The sequence below is a fragment of the Canis lupus genome, chromosome 14 (genome assembly GCF_048164855.1).
Source record: "Canis lupus baileyi chromosome 14, mCanLup2.hap1, whole genome shotgun sequence".
Classification (NCBI taxonomy): Eukaryota; Metazoa; Chordata; class Mammalia; order Carnivora; family Canidae; genus Canis; species Canis lupus.
This window is the reverse complement of record NC_132851.1, coordinates 17,557,713-17,577,494: the sequence shown is the minus strand read 5'-3', so window position 1 is coordinate 17,577,494 and position 19,782 is coordinate 17,557,713.

Sequence of the window (19,782 nt, the reverse complement as noted above, 5' to 3'; positions counted from 1 at the left end):
ATAGTTTGCTTCTCTTCTAGCTTTAGGTGAGTTCCCAGCCCCAAAATGTATATCCCAGTCTGCCTCCTCTAACTCGAGATTGTTAAACTCAGTTTTCTAGGATACTAACCATCAGTCCCCAGATTCTTGTTCACTGATTCTTCTGTGAGAACTGTTAGATTCTCTTGGGAATAGGATACATGATGGACTGTTTAGATGACTCATGGTTCTTCAGACACAGGTAGATTAGGATCCCTTTGGGGAGACTTTGTTCACAGCAGGACTTCTGTTTGGAGCAGACCAGTTCAATTCTCCTACACCAAGCCATCTTACAGAGCTTCTAGGTAAGAAACTGCTGATGTTTAGAGGAGCAAGTAGGCCACTAGCCACATATCAAGATGCCTGCCAGGGAAAACTGACTCACATCTAGGTGGACTGGTATATACTCATGTGTTCATCCAATTATACTATTACAGGAGAGCAGACATTCCTTGGTCACTTTTCAAAATTTATGTTGTCTTATTTCTTCCATGGAGTTAGGGGAAAAAAATCCATTTGCAATTTCTGATATCATTTGCTAATTTCACTAAAAAACTGCCCACATTTTTAGAAAATTAGCATCCCAAAGAAATTTTGATTTTTTTGAAACGTGGGATCTAGTTGCAAGTTCTTTTATTCATTTGCAACAATTGATATCTATTGACATCTGTGAATTTTCCAAATACATCAGATGCCATTTGCTAAATAAATGGTATTCTTTAACTTCAGAAAAATCAGTAGTCTCATCTGTTTGAGTACTTAACTTCGGAAACCCTTTGTTTATTCTGACCTTCCATAGGATCAGGTTGACATATGGATGCTTAATCAAGTACTTAAAACAAGCATAAATAACAGAGACTTCACATGTGTAATATTCATAAACTTCCAGATTTGTTTTTCAAGTTTCTTACACTAGAACATCTAAAAAAGGTCATTTAGGACATACTTTAAATTTTAACACTTCAGCTTTAGTTCTTGAAATGGTTTTGGGAAATCATACAAAGGGCATTATGTAACTCTGGGGTGATGTAAGCAGATGTTTTATGTATTTGCATAATTCTATCATATATTTGTATAACTCTAGAGTTAAGTGAAATTACCCTGTTAAATTTCAGAAACATTTGTGCAATTCTTTTCTTTCTTTCTGTTTTTTCTTCTTACTTCTTTAAATCAAGAAATCTTAGTGCTTAAAAAAATCCTGGATTTTCAACACTGAGATCATGGTTGTATAACACCAAACGCAAATGGAGACATAAAATATATTAGGAATGAACACTTAAAAAATTTCCTGGAGTGGCTAAATCACAGAACTATAAAATCTCTGGATTGGAAGAGACTCCTGAGCCTTTCACTAAATGCAGAAACTTTTTCTACAGCAAGATCAAACCAAGCTCAAACTTCTATTTGCCTCTGATAAGAAGGATGGTAACTGAACACACTGGAATATATTTTTAAATCTCATTTAGGGTAGAAATGTATTATCGATTCTAGTTTTGCCTAGTTGATGAGCCCTTTATTCATAGACTAGAAAATTTTCATTAATATATGTTTTTAAATAACTTTTTCTTTGGAGGATGCATGCTTGTCTAATTTGTTTCTGTTTTTATTTTGTTTTTGCACTTAAGGTGGCTGCCTTTATCAAATATGGCTCTGATGAGTTTTAAAACTAAAGTTTTAAAGAAAAATGATGCCTGTAATCACTCACTATTTATTCTTAAGTAGAAAGAACCAAGTTTGCACAAAATTTTGAAATCTGACATTTTTTAGGATATAACACGAATTCAAAATAAAGGCAATAGATGAATTTCATGTTAAGAATAAAGTAGTACTTTTATCCAGACTGCTATTTATATATATTTTTAAAGAAACACTATAAAAAATGTCACGTATATAGGGCAGATTTATCTAATAATAAAATATGAACATAGAGATTTGGAAGCCTCCATACTGTGATCACAGTGATGTGTACCTAGAGAAAGAAAACTGCCCCCATCAGTGTAATCTCACCCCCATTTCATTTCATATATGATTATTTTATTTTATTATGTGCTTAGCATATTTTTGGATGCTGTGGAAATTAAAACAACTCCAATGATAGGCACTGGCAATTATTTGCCATCTACTATGAACCAGTCCACTGTTGGGTGCATCACATAAATGTCTTATTTTTCCCACTTTAGACAGTTGAGAACCAATGAGATCAAACCATATGATACGGGCACAGTTGTGACAGGTAATGTTTTTAACCCAGGTGTGTCGGGTTATGCACTATGCACTCTTTGCATATTGTTGTATAAGGCACTGTCCCTGTTCAAAAGAGGCTCAAAGTCCAAAGTCCTGTTTGTCACTTTGAAATCATACATGAAGCCATCAGAATTGCATTCAGATCAGTTACCAATTTAAAAGGTATTGATGAGCATGCTAGTTCATTGAACAGTCAGTCCTCTCTTCAATGAAGACTTTTTTCTTTTTTTTTCAATGAAGACTTTTTATGTTTAACTTCCAATTACGTCTCCATTTCTTTTCTTAAAATCATATGCTATTCATAACTTTATTTTTTAAGACTTTTTAATTTATTTAATCATGAGAGACAGAGCGAGGCAGAGACTTAGGCAGAGGGAGAAGCAGGCTCCTTGCAGGGAGCCCGATGTGACACTTGTTCCCAGGACCCCGAGGATCACGCCCTGAGCCGAAGGCAGATGCTCAACCATTGAGCCACTAAGACGTCCCACATAACTTATTTATAATTAAAATTCTCAGTTAGAATATTTGACATTACAGAATGGCGCAAGTCTGTTTGTGGTTATCTTATGAACTTCTGATTTTACTTCCATTCCAGTTTGTTTATGGAGCAACATGGAGCATTTTATCTACCAGCAGTTTTGCAGGAGGAAAGTGGTCAAAGCAACAGAATAATTGTATTTATCAAGGCCACAAAGAGTCCTGGAGTCACAGGTCTTCTTAGGGTGACATGGGATAGCTTGGAGGATGAGAGAGAAAATTATAGAAGTTACTTCTGGCCAGGAGGTCAAGTGGCATGTGAGGGTGAGGAGAAGAAAGTGAAGAGGGAAAGAAGATGGGACATCTGGGGATATGGAGAAATGGAGAGTTTGCCTTAGTTCCTAGCCTGCCTGGGAGCTGTGGGCAAAGGGATAAATGTCTGAAGAGAAATGTTAGTTAGCTCTGCTGTACCATGAGTGACCGACCCATCTGTATTAATTAACATTCTCCAGAAAAACAGAACCAATAACTGTGTATGTGTATGTGTGTGTGTGTGTGTGTGTGTGTAAGAGAGATATATTTTAAGGAATTGGCTTACAGCATGGTGAGAATTGGCAGTCTGAAGTGCGGACTAGCAGATAAAGACTCAGAGAAGAATAGATGTTGCAGTCCTGAGTCCAAACGCACTCTGGAGGCAGAATTTCCTCTTCCTTGGGGGACCTTAGTCTTTTACTCTCAAGGCCTTCAACAGATTGGATGAGGCTCACCCATATTATGGAGAGTAGTCTACTTTACTCAGAGTCTACTGCTGCGAATGTTAATCTCATTTAAAAAGATATTTTCACAGCCTCACCTAGACTGGCATTTCACCATGTATTTTGCAACTGTGGCCGAGTCCGGTGGACACATAAAATTAACCATGACATCCTCTTCCAGATAGTCTCTGAGTTAAAGTTCCTTTAGAATTCATTTTATGTTAGGCATGGGTTTGTTTGGTTTTGTTTTTATTTGAGAGAGAGCATGAGCAAGTGAGCATGAGCAGGGCGGAGGGGCAGAGGGAGAGGGACCCTGTCACAGGGCTTTATCCCAGGACCCTGGGATCATGACCTGAGCCAAAAGCAGATGCTTAGCCAACTGAGCCACTCAGGCACCCCCAGTAGGCACAGTTTTAGGTGCTGGTAATAAGGAAATCTATAAGAGAGATGAAGCCCTGCTTTTAAGGTGCTTATATTCTCAAAAAACAAGTTGACATAAATAAACTAGATTTCAGGCTGTGAGAAGGGCAATGAAAGAAACAGCCAAGGCAACATGATGGAACTTATGGACATGCTGTAAGGGCTGGAACCTTAGTCACTTATCTAATTGTGACCCAGAAGATGTGAGTTTTATATTCCAATCTTGTAGGACACTTAAAGTTCACTGAAGCAAAGTATCATTGAATTATTTTTTTCTTTGTGTGTGTGTGTATGTTTGTATAACACACTCTAGTTATGATTGTTAATTTATCTCCCTCCTGTATGGGTCAGCATACTCAGTACTTTATTTGGGGGTGGTGAGAAGCATCTCTGAGGGGGTGACATCTGAGGTGAGATTTAAGCCCAAGGGTACAATGTGAGCAGGACAGGTTGGGTAGCTGGAGTGTATTGACAGGGAAAGAAGCCAGTGAAGGGAGGTTGGAAGCTGGGCTAGAGCGGGATTCCAAAGATTCACTTTTATTCTAAGTACAACAAGAAGCAATAATATGCTGTTGGAAGGTTTTATATGGGTAAGTGACATCATTTAATTTATTTTTGAAAATGATTGTTCTGGCTGCTATTTGGAGAAGGGCTTGTAACAGGACAAGAATGGAAGCTGAGAGGCAGGATCCAAGTAAGAGGATGATATTTAGGGGTGACCATGAGAAGTGAAAAAATGTTTCAAATATTGTAGCAAATTAAATGGTTTTAAGTGAGAGACTTTGAAAAGGGGAAGAAAAGGAGATTTTTAAGATATTGGATTATATTTCTTAATTCAATTATGTCTTTTGTCACAAGTGCCAATTGAGGTTAAAATATGAAAGAGCTATTCTTTGAAGACTTCGCTTTTTTCCTTAAACCCCAAGTCCTAAATCATAAAAGACCTTAATACCTTTTAAAAAATAAAGTGAGTTAATGCTTTTTAGGATAATTCAAACTAACAAGTGAAAGGAGATGTTTGGATGGGCAGAAATTTCAGGACTTTTTAAATTGTCAAGCCTGTGACCATGTACTCAATACATATATAATGCTGGCATTGCTGATGTTTCATTGAGGAAATGGGGAATTGTAATTTTCCTTTATATAAATATTTTTGACCATTTTATTTTTGGGATGTCTTGATTTTCTCCTTTTCTCTTGAAAAGTCATTATATTACATCACATTACATTGCATTACCGATTAGTTTCTCAGTATCAATGGAAAAGGGCAAAGCCCAGTGTAAAATCATTCTTGTGTGGAAATGGTTATCAAGAAAGAAGGATTTATGCTTACATGATCATTACATGACCGGATGTGTATGTCTGTGAGTGCATAGACATTACATTGGGAAATCAGAGAGAAATTCGAGTTTTCAGCAAAATGATGCAAATTGAGCTTTTCTTATTGTTTAAAAGGCCAAGTGTTGTAAAATGATTTAGAAAATGTGAAATGTAAGGAGCTCTAAAATTATTCTCCCCAGCCCACTGCCTTCCATCCATCACTAGATTATTGAAACAGCTTCCAAGCTGACTTCTCCCCTGTAAGTATCTCTACATCCATTCTTTGCACTACTGTCACGATTCTCTTCCAAGAAAACAAAACACCTGGTCCTTGCCTTCAGGATAAATTCCAAACATCTTAGAAGAAGAGAAACAACATCTATTAAACACTGAGTGGGGGACAGGCTTAGGCATCCATGGTTTATGTATATTATCGGCCTTTTAGAATGAACCTTGAACCTTATCTTCTGACACTTTCATACACCTTTACCTCTGGTCTTTAATTACAGGACAGAATCACACTGCATGGAAAATTACATCTTTTTAGCTGCTAGACTCAGAGCCCTTTGAGTAGAAGGATGATAGTTGCTTGATTTTGTTTTCCACAGTGATTAGTACAGTAGCTGGGAGATAGTAGGAACTCAGTAAATGAAAGAACTTTATGCTGTTTAGACTCCTCCTTGTGTTTAAGAGTGGCCCTTTTGGAAACTTCAAAAGTAGTAGTTGCTAACCGCCTGACCCCTCCTCAGTGTTCTAGATGTTTGTTCTTCAGCTTACTAGCCGTGTGGATATGAACAAGTGTCCTTAAATCAAGTAACTTGCTCAAATTTTGTGTGTTTTCTGTGTCCATGAAATGGGTAGCAATCATGATAAACTTACAGAGATCTTGCAAATATTAAATTAGGCAGCATATGTAAAGCATCCAGTACCATGCCTCACCAATATCAATGTGCCTAATACTTGTAGATAATATTGTGATTGCTACTTTTTTTTTAAAGAATAAATCAATATTTTAGTGCTTCATAAATTTATTAAGGACTTAGATAATTCTGGCACAAAGATATTCAAAACTTTCTTTAAAAAAATTACCGTAGAGCTACAATTAGTATCCCTGAATATATTCAGAGTCTGAAAGAAATTATGTTGGGCTTTAGAAAAATCAAGGGGTTAAGAAAAGCAAATAATATTTTAAACTTAATTTGCAAACAGAACAGAATCCAACCATTAACTATTCATGGCTGTGGCGTTGGAAAATCTGGAACTTTTTTTTTTCAACTGATAGATTTTTCTAAATTTATATGTAAGGTTGCCTCTGAGATCACATTATTTTAATGGTTGTCATTATTATTATCCATTTAAATACAGTGGAATTTAGTTTGAAGAGAAGCTATAACCTTTCTTTATTTTAATTCACATTCTGTACAGGAAAACCATGACTTGCAGGTTCAAAGGAGAAAGCCTTTAAAAAGGCTTGTAAAAGGCCTCATAGTCTTCTTGGACATCAAATAGCTCAGCAAAACAGCATTATGATGATTTAAATGCAAATGAATTAGAAACATATGGATCACATTCCCTTGGAAATACACATGGGTTTGGAAATTAAGGAGGAACTGCCTGACAAAATGCACTGCACTTCACTTAGCACAAAATGTTTGAATAATGGGTTGAATTTTTTGCCAAATCCTGAAGGCCATGGGTTCGTCCTATGGATATTTTCACAAACCCTGTGGGTCTAGAGGTTCCTTGCCTTTGAGAATTGTGTTCCCCATCAAGATCAACTCCTGTCACTATTGCTTCTGTCTCCTGCTCCTCACCACACACACGAGTGTGCAGTAATGAAAGAGAGATGAGTTTCAAGAACATGGAAGAAATAGGGTGCGGGGGGAGGAAGCAGTTGAAGTTTCTCGCTTCCCTTTTTTCTGTTTCCTCTTTTTGATCTGGCACTTTACATTTGCTCTTTCCATCCTTCATTTCTTTCTTATTTTGTTATCTCTCCATCCCCACCCCACTTTTTCTTCTTTCTCTCTTACGCAGAAGAATGGATAAAAGCAGGATGTTTCTAAGGGAAAGCTTATGGTAGCATGGAGGAATGAGTTATCCATTGTCTTATCAATTTTCTTCAGGATTACTTTCTGTAACTTCCATCAGAGAATAGTAAAGTCTGAAAGTTTTCCTCAGTGGATCACTTAGCTTTTACTATGGCACAAGGAGAAATGTTTGGGCTTACTGTGCTTTGTTTTAACATTTTAGAGTTTCATGAAAGTAGCATTGCCCTGATTTAGCTTAGCTTATTTTAGAAAGCAATTTATCGTTATTAATATTGATTCCAGGGGCAATTAATTAATTTCTACAAAGTAAGTTGACACATGGAATATCATAGACCTAAGGCTAATGCATTGCTGCCCAGCCTGGGTGAAAGCAGGTGTCACAGTAACAGGATCTGGCTTTTGTGTGTGTGTTACAAAATATACTGCCTCTTGATAAGCAGCTACAGAATTGATAGTTAAATCTATCCGCATGGATTTGCTTCCCATATGGAACTAATTGCCTCTGGAATAGCTAAAGCCAAAAGATCTCTACAATTTCAAAAGCTTCTCTTATCTTTCCTTTTGTATGGCTGTTGACAGGAGCGAAACACATCTATCCTCATTTATTATATTGGTCTCATCAAGTGAGGACGTGTTGATGGGGGACTGTTACAGAACCAGATGGTCCAAGTTGGTCTTTTATGTTTCAAGCATTTCCCCTCCTCAGTTTTAAAAGTCCAAACAAAGGCTACCCTGCACTTGGGCTGATCCCCTAGAATCCCTCTTTTTAAAGGACCCAATCTAGTCTCTTGCTGGTGCCGAACAGGCCTGCCTGAGGACCCAAGCATTGGGTTTCTTTGTCCTTTATTTCTGTTTCATAAGGCCTTACTCATCTTATCTCCTAGTGTGATTGGACACTAACAGGGATAATAAGCTTTTCTGATTATCTGGACCCTGACAAAAGGTCCTTGTCTCTTGCTCTTCAAATGACCACCATAATACTACCTCCCCCTCTCCCCAAATGCATAGGTCAGAGACCTTTACATCCAAAATCTTGACAACTAGCAGTATTTTACTCTCTCTCTCTCTCTGTCTCTCTCTCTCTGATTCTCCTAAGAATGGCAGAGCTTGCCCTAGCATTTCATCTCTAAACCACTGGGGATAGTAGTGTAAAGATAAATAGGTAGCCATCATCACTGTTGTTCACATTGTCTTGTCATCTTAGTTTCCATTTCTAGACCATGTACCTGTGACAGGAATAAGTACTTTAGAGGTATAAACCCATTTAATCCTCTCAACCATCTTAGGAAGCAAGGGCTGTTATCATTCCCTACTATAGAGAAGGAAAACAAAACAGGGAGATTAACTGTCCCACAGAATCTTTAAGTCAAGAACAAGTGTACCAAATTTTATAAAGGTGAAAGGGGTGGGAAATATATAATTCAGCAAGGCCTCAACTACACCTGAATATTCAACCTTCTTTTTCCTTTTCCAAGGACAGGTGGTAAACCTTTCAGAAGTAGAATTTCAGCCATAGCCCGAAATCACGATGTGGGAAATGCTGGTTGAGGAGGGAAGGGGAGAATTTGTCCCTGGTGCTCCTCTGGCTGTGGTACACTGGGAAAATGACTTATACTCTCTATGTTGCAGTGTTCTCATCTGTGAAATGGAAATATTAGGGTACCTTCTTGTCAGGGTTGTTGTAAAGATTAATACTTGATTGTTAGAAGTGTCTGTTACCAAATCATCCCTATAAAGATATGCCAGATATGATATTCTTGTTCCACCAATGAATGTCTCTAAATGCTAGGCAATGGCACTGTTCACATGTGAGAAAGAAATGGTCTAGTGGATCACTCTGGAACTGTGTATTACATTGTCTAATGGATTATTCCCCTTAGTAGTACACCTTATACTCAATGCATCCAAACCAATTACTTTTTTCATCTCACCTACCAATTCTGCTTTTCCTATTTTGATTGGTGGCAGCAACATATTTCAGCGTACTGGTCAAAGCGAGATATCTTAGGAGTGGGTCTTTACTTCTTCCACCAGACCACATTTTTCTCACCAGACTAGTCATTATATCCTCTTGATTCTACTTTCAGAATATCTTTCAAATTCATTCCTCTTTGCCAATGTCCTCTACCCAGACCGAGATCATCACTTCAGTAGCCATCACACAGTCTTTCCTATTACCCTTCTTCCCTCCATTCCATTCAAAGTACCGCCAGAACATTTAAATATATGTATAAAACTCCAATGATGTTATCCTCATGAATGGCTCCCCATTTCTAGAGAATAAATCTCAAGCCTTTGGTGTGTACAATTTCTATTTGCCTTAAACATATCATGCATGTATCCGTAGCAGTGGGTCAGCACTCATATTTTGTCTTCTATTTGAAAGATCTTTCTGAGAGGAGAGTAAATCTCTCTAAGCTTTAGTTCCGTAACCCTTTCAGCCCCCTGCCCTGAAATAATTGTACATAGTAGATCAGAAAAATGTTGTTGGGAGGATAAAGTAAGAAACAGTCTAAAGCACTGAGCATAGTGTTTGACCTTGCAATGTGACCTTGGGCAATTTATTTAACTTCTCTGTGCCTTATTTCCACTTTTATAAAGTAAAGAGAGTACCTACAGCACAGAAATATTATGAGAATTGAATGAACATGTGTAAAATGCTTAGGGCAGTGTTTATTATTCCTGTCTTATTTTTCTTATTATTCCTTTAACTCAGTTAGAAAATGCCATCGATGCTAATTTGTGTTACAGACTGAGAAGGGTTTTGGGGGGATTTATTATGGTTTATAATGTTCACTTCATACATTCCGAGAATACTATTGCATTCAAATAGCATATGTTAAGGCAGAGCCCAAATGTCATCACTTCATGAAGACATTCCCCATGTTCTCTGTCTTCCAGTGGACTGACCTATTCTTATCTCCTGCTTCCTTAGCAGTTTGCCCATATTTCTATTACAGCACTTTGCGGGATGAAATAGGAATCATCTGAATATTTGTTTGTGTCTTCCACTAGAATGTGAGACAGGAGTTTGTGCCTTGTTCACTTTTTAATGCTTCTCAACCCCTATTACTCTCCCTGCCACCCTGAGATGCCACCTCTGTGCCTGGCAACCAGTAGGCTTTCAATAAATGTTGACTGAATGCATTCTGGATTGGGTAATGAGCCATTGTCCCACCTTTGTGGCTGCCTTCATAAATACCTAGGGTTTAATTTGGGTCTGTGGCTATGTTGGATGAGCTTCAGAGACCAGAGTGTTGTCACAGCAGTGGGGACTCCACACATTTGGCTCCTAGAACATTTTGACAAGAAAAATGTCTGCATTTCAAGATACCTGAGGGCTTATTCCTGTTTTTCTCAAACACAGTCAGGCTTTCATGTGGTCTTACACTTGCTTATTGATACCCAGTATTTTTCTTGTTGGGCCAAATGTGGCAACGCATTATTTATTTGACACTGTGGTAATCCATTCAATTGGATGGAAAAGAACATATTAGTCAAATGAAACTGATGTCTGGTAGCCATGCACACTCACCCAAATAATCTGCCCTTGGACCCGGTTCTCCAGCTGCTTGACGCCAAGCCATATTCTCGCTCAGGGATTTATTTTCCCTGGCCCTGCTGGGATACTAAAACCAACTTTCCGACTCAGCCATAGCCTCAGCCTCCAGCCCCTGGACAATAGCAATACTGTGTGATGACTACCAAGGACAGACTAAGAGGGATGACTGTTTTAACAGCACTTTATGACTCCTCAAGCTGGACTGGAAACATCACCACAAGGAGAAAAAGGTATTCGCCAAGGAGAGGGGATGTCTCTGTAGTCAGAATCTGAGCTGGAATCAAAACCACAGACAGAAATAGGGCTGAGGTCCTACAGCGTAAATTCCAGGAACTGGGAAGGAAGCTTGAGGACATGGCCATCGGGCTTTCAGAAATGTGCTAATTGCGCAATATTTACAACGAACCAGAAAGAATGATAAAATAACAATAAAGATGAATGACTAAATCTGTGAGCTAATGATTTAGAGAACAATCTTCAAAAACTGTGGTAAGAAAGGGGGAAAAAAAGCATTCAGAGGCATCATGATGTCTCACTATCTGTTTTTCTATGTTCTCTCTTCGTCCCTCTTTCCCTCCTTCTGTTTAGAGTCTGCAGAGTGTTTATGGGAGCCATGTGTGCTTTGTGATATCCTTATCCCTGACTAAAATACAACAGATTGTCATATATACCTAGAAATTCATTGATCTAATTTAGTTTTCAAATTGAGTGTCCAAAAAAGGTCAACTCCACTTTTGAGTCTTGCTTCTGAACTACAAGTAGCATCTGAAATTCATTTCTAAAATGGCCAGTGAGAGGAGCAGGATCTTGGTAGAAAAATTCTCACTTCTTGTGAGCCAGCAAGAAATATCTAGTCATAAGCTAAGGGTCAGCAAATGGCTTTTTCAACCTGTGTTTGGCAGGAATGTTAATATTTAGGATTTCTTGCTTAGTCAGGTCAAGTCCAAGAGATGTCCTAATGAATATGTGTGGGGAGTTCTACTCTGCCAGAGCAAGCTGCCAAAAGTTTTGTATTCATGCAGAAGCAAAGGACCTCTTGGAAGAAGATCTGTCAGTCTTACCATTATTTCCCAGAACCGAGACTCGTGAACAATGAGAACAAAAGCTGTCTTAATCCTTGGAGCTTTTAACCTTATATGGCAAGGAAATCATTAGGGGGTGGGGAATGATATACCATATATATTTCATGTCACATATCAAAGACAATAAATTGGCTGTTACTTTTTAGAGTTGTGTTAAGGAGGATTCGGAGGCTCTGTGAAGACCCAGTGGGAAAGAGTGCCATAGTCAATAAGCAATATTTGCCATTTCTGGTGTGGGTGCTTGGTTTCATATTGCTCCAGTGGGGGAAAGAAAAGGTCTTTGGGATGTGATGCTATGTGGTGCCACTCCATTAGGATCTGCTGCTCAATCTGGGAAGCTCCAACTTTTGTAGAAAAGTAGTTTTTAGAAAACAGCAAATTTAATCATGGTTATACTAGTAATAGTATAGTAGTGTAGTAATATGTAGTATACTATGTCTTAGTATATATATGTGTGTATTATAGTAATGTGTTAGTATATATATAAATAATACATATATGATGTACAATATGACTGTTGTATATATATTATTTATATAATAGTAATGTAGAAAAATCAAAAGAAGAATATCTTTTTGTGAGCCTGCTAGGAAAATATAAAACTAATGGGAAGAGAAAATCTGATAAAAATCTGCCCATTTTTATAGGAACCCTGTGCTAAGAAACCTAAGCAGCCTAATTGTTGGCTTAAATAAGAGGGAATTGAGCCACAAGTTAGAATCAGACATAATATCAGAGACAGAAATAAGTCACCCAAAAGATATAGCAGAGACCACCACTGAAAACCTCAAGCTAAAATGATAAAGTCAACTCAGGAGTTTGTTTGAGCTACCTGACTTCACTTGGATCACTATAGTATTTATCCCCTAACATATTTCTGTTCGTTCCTGACATTTCGACCTGCCCTGTCTTATGCAATGGACTTTAGCTATATGCAACTTTTTCAATTTAAACTTTCTAAAGTTAAATAAAATTAGAACTTCAATTCCTCAGTCATACTAGCCACACTGCAAGACATCTGTGGTTGATGGCTGCTTATATTGGACAGTATAGATCTAGAATGTTCCCATCATCTGGACAGTCCTATTGAACAGTGCTAATCTAGACCATCAGAAAGAAGGAGTCCAGGTTTATGGAACTATCTTCATAGGACTAAGAAGAGGATAGTTTGCCCCAGTTATTCAGAATCATTTCTCCTTTCTGTTCTTGCTTTGCTGGCCATTTCTTGCCCAGTCTCAATGCTGGACACATGCAATTATTACTGAGTTGATGTGACCTGCTGCTGCTCTGTTAGGTGTTTGAGGAGGACGTTCAGTATACCATTGGAAAGATGATTTGGGGGTTGTCTATGGTTTTTTAGATGTCAGCAGCATTAAATCTGGCAGGAATTTGTGATTGGATATGATTCTAGGTGTTGATCTCTCTTAGTTCTGTTCTTCATAACGATCCTTCAAGGTGGGCATTTCTATTCATTTTCAACAAATGGGCATGTCAAAATGTTAAGAAACATAACAAAGATACACAACTAGGAAGTAGTAAAGCAGTGATATGAACACAAATCTGTCTAACTATAATTCTGGATGCTTTCTGCATAGGTAAGTATATGGCTTAGTAGGTAGATAAAACATGTATGGACAGAGATTGCTAAGTGTCACAAGGACAGTTTCTTTGATGAAGGTTCCAAATTTTTCCCTGGTGACACTTCTACCTGACTTTGTAGATGGGACAAATATTCTGCTTACTTGTTTAAAATATGCCATTTTGCCACCTAATTGTTTGGTCGGTGAATATTCTTCCAAAGTGTTCTATTTAGTACCCAGGAGCCCCTCATCCTACATTAACAGTGATATCAGAGGTGAAGAATCTTCTGAATAGGTGGGCTCTGAATTGCATGAAAATTGTTCCTGGTAATTGTCACGAGATATGCAGATTTTAAAATCTGCCGTGATCCAGCATTGATACCAGGGTTTTGAAAAACCAGTGAACCTATTCAGTGTTGTTAGACAGGATGCACTGTTCCGAAGAGAGCAGTGGATTTCCTATGCTTCTTAAAGATTTTCTAGTCTTTATTTCTTGCTTTGCCCAGCTCTTCTCATTTTCCTGCCGCAGTACCCCAAGCTATTCTGACAGCAAAGCTGTTTGCTGATCAAAGAAGAATAGGTTAGCTATTCATTGCCTTTTGTCATCTCACCTTCCTTGTTTCTTTCCAGGTGTTATAAGAGCTTATATATGTGAACATTGGCAACCTCACAGAGAAGCCCCTCTTATGCCTGATAATATAAAATCCTGAACAAACTCTGTTTCTCTATGAATTTTTTCCTTTTTTTTCCTTTCTTTTTGAGAGAGAAAGAGCATCTTGTGTGCTTGTGTACGCATGAGTGGGTGGGTGGGGGGTTAGGGTAGGTGGGGATGATGAGAAAGACGGCAAGGGAGAGGGAGAATCTTAAGCAGGCTCCACACCCAGCACAGAGCCAGACCGGGGGCTCAATTCACGGCCCTGAGATCATGACCTGAGTGGAAATCAAGAGTCAGATTCTTAAACGACTGAGCCACCCAGGTGCCCCCATTTCTCTATGATTTGTAATGTCACCTAGAGTATGTTGGGATAAGGGGTGTAGAAAAGAGGAGAAAATTCTTGAGTTTACACTGAGACTTGAATTTACTCTTGAATTTACACTGACTCCAAGAATTTCAAAATTGATTCACTGGATTTGAGCCACCTGCCTAACCCACTGAGGTTTCGAGGTTTCAGAGTTTCTGTCTCAAAAGCTGCGGAAGATACATTGTGTTGTATCACTTTGGAAATAAGAGTGGCCCAGTGTCATTGTTTAGTGAGATTATATGCTCTTAACTTGAAATTTAATTTTTTTGTTTACTTTGGCTTTAATCTAAAAATATTATTTTAATCTGTATTACCATGCTGAAAAGACTTCTTTTCTAAAAATAACACAAGCAAAGAAGGGATTATTTCATCTTGAAACACATACTTGCCTTATTTTGATTATGGTTCCCCCTTTTATTTTCTACCATCTTTGGAAACCTGATCAAGCATCTATGTGGTATTAGCTTCCTAAATGGTGTCACATAGAGTAGTATTGTCCAAGAAGCAAGAACAGGAGAATTAAGAAGGGTGAGATTGCCTATGGCAGGCTAATTGAAATCCAGTAGTGTTTTATCATTCAGGTAGTAGGAATTCTTGCCTCTCCCGTACTTTTACTATGAATGTATTCATCATTTCCCATTTGCCAGCAAAGACCAAACTTCAAGTGTTAAAGGATAATAGTTATTGAAATAGCAGTAACTTTTCCATTTTGCGTATATAGGTAATAATCTTTCATATATTTTAATACATAACTAATGAAATCTTTAAACAGAGTTTCACAGTTCATCTGCTTATTTAAGGACAGGCTGTGAAGCAGTATTTAAAAACATCTTTCTTTTTGCAGCTCTTTCATATGTTATCAATCAAATCAAGCATAAAATTTAAAAAATATTAGGATATAATCTCTCCCATATAGTGTATTTTCAGGGAGGGTTTTATTTTTTTCTTGACTTATAGATGTCAAACTTTGATCCCTCAGAGAAAGACTATACCTCTCTTAACTTCTATGATATGTGAGTAATAATAACCATAAACAGCACTGTATATTTCCTATTTTGTATTGTAAGTAAATTCTCAAAGTAATTATTTGAACAAAATAACTTGTTCTTAGGTATCAATGTCCTTGTTAAATTATTCTCTACTTTTAAAAAATTCCACATTTACCATGTACTATATACATCCTCAGTATTTGGGACATTTTCAAAAGCCTCTGTTTTTATTTATAAAACATTTGTTCATAATATTGTAATTAGAAGCATACACACTGGAGCCTTTCTTTTAAAACCCTTTCCTTTTTAAAAAATTTTTTTATTCTTTCAGCACAGAGAAAACTTTCCATCACCTCTTTTTCTTTAAACTGGACAATTTATAGGAATGCATTTTCCATGTGATCCATATTGCTTATCCCAGAGAAATGTTTACATTTCTTTTATTTACCAACTACGCAGAGTTGGCCTTTTCATGTAATTTTTCACATCTCACAGTCAGTGGCCTTGCAGAGAAGCACACATGCCTATGCAGCTGCCACTGAGGTGGGTTCATTTATAATCTCTAGCATATCTCTTCCCCAATGTGTCCCACTGTTTCCATTTAGATCAAAACATAAAAAAGCATGTTATTGTACAAAGGAGGGCATCAGTGTGTTCAACTGGTTCTCCATTGTCACTCAATTTGAAGGCAAGTCTGAGTAAAAAACAAAACAAAAACAAAAACAACAACAAAACCCTATGAGTTTCTAAAGTCATTTCTACGTGTGCATTTTGATGTCACCACTAGCTTTATAGCCATAAAACTGAAATCTCTATTTTCCTTCCCAATCTTTCTCTCATCCTAACTTCACAGTTTCTCTTACTAGTGCCAACATTCTCAGTTTCCAAGCTATAAACTGAACAGTCAACTTTGATTTACAAGTCTGATTCTTCTGATTCTTCCTATGTCTAGATAGTCTCTATTTTTACCTTTTGATTGTTTTCTTGCTTTCATTTCTAATTCCATACACTCCTGCTATCCAGATACTTATAATATCAAACAGGTACCTTCCTATAAACTTGCTCTGCCTTTAATTCATTTTTCACTGCAACCCAGTCCATTCCACCAATCATTTTCATGCAAAACTATTTGAGGCATCTTTCTATAACATCACTGTCCTGTTTTTCCTCTCTTTTCAGAGCCCTTTGGTAGTAATCTCAACTTCAAACACACTGGTCAGGTTCCTCCATCTTCATACTTTATTTCATACTCTATCTTAAATATTACTAACATTACTAAATTACTAAATTACTAACATTACTAAATATTACTAACATAACTAACTAATATCTTAAATATTACTAACTCTAATTACTAACATTAACATGAATTATCTTGATCTATTTGGGCTACTACAACAAATATACCATAAACTGGATGGCTTATGAAGTACAAACCTTTATTTTTCCTAGTTCTGGAGGCTGGTCAGTCAGAGATTATGGTTCCAGTGCAGATTTGGTGGCTGGTGACGACCTTGCTAGATGACCCATTTCTCACTGTAACCTCACACAGCAGAAGGGGTAAGGCAGCTCTCTTGAGCCTCTTTTGTAAGGGCATTAATCCCATTCCTGAAAGTTCTGCTTCATGACCTAATCACCTTGCAAAGGCCCATCTCTCTCTCCTTTTTTTTTTAATAATTAGTTTTTTCTTCCATTTTTAAAAGATGTATTTATGTATTTATTTTAGAGAGAGAGAGAGTGAGCGTGAGTAGTGGGAGGGGGCATATGGGGACAGAGAGAGAATCTCAAGCAGATTCCACACTAAGCACAGAGCCTGATGCAGGGCTCCATCTCACTGAGATCATGAGCTGAATAGAAACCAAGAGTCAGATGTTCAACCAACTGAACCACCCAGGCACTCCAAGGCCACATCTCTTAATATCACCTTAAGATTTCAGCATGTGAATTTGGGGATGGGGCACACAAACATTTAGACAATAGCACTATTACTTATAGAAGACTTTTGAATCTTTTAAATCTGTCAGGTACTGAGCTATATGCTTTAGCAACATAATCTGATTTAATCCTTTCCACAACTAAGTGGGTGATATGTTCATTTTTCACACAAGGAAATAGAAACTCAGGTAGATTTGAGCAACCACAAGGTTACATGATGATAGCAATAGGGCATTGCCAAAGCTATGTTTGTAACCACCATTCATAGTGCCTCCCACAAACCTTTGCCATGAAGCAAATTATTGCACTATATTTTCTTAAGTGTGTCTTGAAGGCTTTTTTGCCATTGTCCTTTTTCTTTTACACTATTGCACCTGGAATGCCCTTCCTCTGTCCAGTGAAATGTCATGTATTTTTCAAAGCCTGTCACAAACTTCACTTTTAATTTTTTTTGGTATTTTAAAAATTTAACTTTTAACATTATTTTATATTTTTTTACAGTGTTATGTTTCAGGTGTACAATATAGTGATTCAGTAATTCCATACAACACCCAATGCTCATTACAAGTGTACTCTTATTTTTTTTTAAAGATTATATTTATTTATTCATAGAGACACAGAGAGAGAGAGGCAGAGACACAGGCAGAGGGAGAAGCAGGCTCCATGCAGAGAGCCTGACATGGGACTCGATCCAGGGTCCCCAGGATCACACCCTGGGCTGTAGGAGCACTAAACCACTGCATCACCAGGGCTGCCCACAAGTGTACTCTTAATTGCCATCACCTATTTCACCCATTCCCCCACCCATCTCCCCTCTGATGACCATTAGTTGTTTTTTATAATTAAGAGTCTGTTTCTTGGTTTGTCTCTCTCTCTTCCATTTGCTCATTTGTTTTATTAAATTCCACATTTGAACGAAATAATATGGTATTTGTCTTTCTCTGACATATTTCACTTAGCATGATACTCTCAAGCTCTATCTATGTCATTACAAATGGCAAGATCTTATTCTTTTTTATGGCTGAATATTCCAGTGTGTGTGTGAGTGTGTGTGTGTGTGTGTGTTTGTGTGTGTACCACATCTTCTTTATCTACTCACTCAGCAATGGACACTGCTTCCATAATTTTGCTACTGTAGATAACGCTGCTATAAACGTTGGGGTGCATGTACCTCTCCCCTCTTCTTTTTAAAGTCTAACCTAACTACCCTATTCTAAAGGTGGACATGAAATTCCTGGACACATAAGTTCAATTTGCTGATTAATTTTGAACTTCTCCATAGCAGATTTATTGTTGTCTTGGCTAGTATTGATACTTTTTTGTTTGAATTTATTTTTTGCATGTCTTATCATATAGTATTTATCTAGACATATCATCAATAACTTGACCTCCCTATAGTTTTGTAAGCATAGTAAGTGATGAATAAATATTTGATTGTTTAAGAAATTCAGTCAGATTGGTTGTTCAAACTAGTTGATCTGACTGTATTGATCAATTCACTCATGGTGAATTTATATTTGTTGATATAAAAAACACCATGGCCTTGACATACTATAACTTCAGATGTAATTTAGATATAAGTCCAATAGAAAAATTATATTGGGTAATAAAATTTGGGGCATAAAAATGAATTCTAAAATTCATAGTTTTATGGTAAGATCAGGTTTGTTTTAAGTCAATGAGAATAAAATGTATATGGAGAAAAGTTTTCAAAAAATCTTTCGTGAAGAGGAAGTCAACAAATATTAAACAATACTTGGTAGACCAAAAAGTGATTTTCTGTGTGTTGCTCATCATCTGTGTTTAATATGTAATGTACAGTAAATCCAAATTATAAGGAGAAAGCTGATACTTCCTCGTACTCCCCCCTCAACATATTCAGCTATTAAATCTCTATACTACTTTCAGATTCCTTAAAGATTCTGAATCCAGCACATCACCCAGTGGAGGAAACTTCTAGGAAATATCCTTGCTATGTTGTGACCCTTTCATACTATAATTCAGCTTTTCTTTGAACACCTCCAGTAAGAGGAATCTCAGCACTTTTGAATAAGTCCAGCCCTGTTGTAGGTATTTATAATTGCTAAACAGTTCTTTCTGATCATAAACCTCAATCTTCCTCTCTATAATATTGCCCCATTCTCACTTATTCTGAACCATGACATTTTATATTAGGTTAGATAAATTAAAACAAACCTTCTGGATTTTTCTCAGTGCAACTCCTCTGTTTGAGGAGACCTTCTCTGTCTCTTCTTAATCACCCCTCTGCTCTCCCTTCTCCTCAGGACAAAAATGTCTAGTTCATTCAACTAGTAGTCATTTGACTTAGT